The following is a 2,399-nucleotide window of genomic DNA, read 5'->3' as shown; positions in this document are numbered from 1 at the left end:
CCTACACATGGGTCACAATAAAAATTCTTTTTCATAAAAATACATCAATTGGAATATGTGTTGTTCATATACTCATTGAAACATGATCAGATTCTCAATGCCAAGTCTCTTAAAGAAAACTGAGTACAGCTTTGCGGCATTTAGGCACCATCCCCAAGAAGAAGCCATCAGCCCTGAACAGCTCTATAATTTCTCACCTTGATCACAGTTTTCTTATTTATTTATTACATTATTTTTACATTTGATCTCCCCTGCTGCCCCAGCACTCTTTTCTTTCAAGTCCAACCCACCCTTTCTTCAAACCCTGTAACTTTTCTCTAGTTCCTGATTGTTAAGTTCCTCCTCCCCCTTCTATCTGACCATACCTTATCAGTATTCATCAAGATGGCTGTACCATCCTCCCCTGTGTCCTTATTCCCAGAGCATTGTACTACTTTTGTCCTCAATTGCCTGTATTTATGTCACTCTCCCTGACTCCTTTATTGTAGGCTTTCCAGAGCTCTGAGGAGAGGGAGAATTTCATAGGAAAGCCCATTTAGCCCTGTTTTTTTTTTTAAGGTCTCTCTCTGCATAATATGGGAATGTGAGTCTCTGTATGCAATCCCATTTGATGCAGAAGGAAGCATCTCTGTGGATCCAAGAATATGGTACTCATCTGTCAGTTGAGGGCAGCAAGGAATATATTTTAATAACATCAGCCTGGGTTACTTTCTGTAGGAAACCCTGGCCCAACAACTCATTTAATGACCATCCATCCCCTAGTGGAAGACTGGTTTGGTTACAATTAGATGGCCTATTGGAACTTTATCCCCCACTATTAGGAGAACTCCTAATAATTGATATATGCCATATTTGTATTTCTGCATTTCAGTTACCTCACCCCATATGACGTTTCCTGGTTCCATCCATTTGCCTGAAAATAACATGTCATTTTTTAGCAGAATAATACTTTGTTATATATTAATCCACATTTTCCCTAAAGGAGATTATCAGTCCTGTTCTCTAGACCTTAGAAGTTACTTGGACTTTAATCATTGTATTGAATGACAAACTATCAGGATAACTATGTTCTTTTAGCCTAGAAGTTCCTCCATCTTCTTCCACTTCCTGGTAATTTAAATTGCAGTGTCTCCTTGAAGCTCATCTATTTTCATATTTAGTCTCCAATGAGGAAATGTCTGGGAAGGCCTAGAGGGTATGGTCTTGTTAATAGGAATTATATTTCAGGAGAGTGTGCTGTGAGGTTGATATGCCAATGAAAGTGACCAGAAAGAATGGAATCTTTGTCTCTTGATCTCTGTCACATTCTAGCATTTTTTTTGTTGGTTTCAGTATCACTATTTTTGAATCTGTCTCTCTAGATCTTTCTCTCTCTGTCTCTGTCGGTGTCTCCCTCTCTGCCTGCCACTTGTGGTTCAATATGAAAAGCTCTCAGTTCTACTGAAGGAGTACAACAAAATGACTGCTTGATGACGTGATATCATAGGTGATCTCTGTAAAAGTATTAGCAAGGTCTCAACTAAACATTTTTTTTGTTCAAAATCTTTGAACAAAATCCTTGGGCAGGGAGCATTTTCACAGTAAGTAATTCACTGACTGAGGACATATATGTGCATTCAATAAATAATATTAGATTCTGTGATAATATAAAATTAATAATGACCACTTCAAAAAACATATGTGGCACTATTCCTAAACTAAGAGTCTTGGATACAATAACTGACATCTCTGGGTTGTTTGCTTTCAGCTGCCCAGATTGAGGCATGTGAGGCTGACCACCCTTTCTCTCAAGCATGCTGTCAACTTGGCCTTTTTAATAACTGGCCCTGAAACTCTTACTGGCTTTCACCTCTGACATGACATCATTCTCCTTCTCAGCCAATCAGTACCTGAGAGAATTTTGAGTTTTCCATGGTGAAGAGTAAACAAACTTTCCTCATTTTACAGTATCTATGATCCAGTATGCGACTTTTTCTTGTGAAACACAACAAATATTTATCTCAACTCTTTATCCAGATCCTACACCTTTACTCCAGTTCATCTCTGTGACAATGTCAGGTAGGAAATGAAACTTCCATGTTTATTTATTAGGACAGCTTCCTAAGTAGGGAAGCTTCAAAGTGATGTGGGAGTAAGGGGAATGTACTCAATGATGAGGCAGTAGGTTGTGACTTTGAACTGAACAGTTACTTGGGAAGGTACTAAATGTACCTTCACATTCTATTGATAGGTTCTCATAATAGGTTTTCATGGTCCATTGTTTCCTGGAGTCTTTAAAAGCAAGAAAAAGAGATGTAAATCAGACAATTCCTTGGACTGGTTGGCTGAAAGAGAGAAAGATCGGTGAGTGTAAAATATGCACTGAAGAGCAGTAAACTCCTTCACAGTTTGTGTTATTC

Source organism: Meriones unguiculatus (genome assembly GCF_030254825.1).
Source record: "Meriones unguiculatus strain TT.TT164.6M chromosome Y unlocalized genomic scaffold, Bangor_MerUng_6.1 ChrY_unordered_Scaffold_25, whole genome shotgun sequence".
In the NCBI taxonomy this organism is placed as follows: Eukaryota; Metazoa; Chordata; class Mammalia; order Rodentia; family Muridae; genus Meriones; species Meriones unguiculatus.
The sequence above is the reverse complement of the archived record's forward strand: the minus strand, read 5'-3'. Positions refer to the sequence as shown.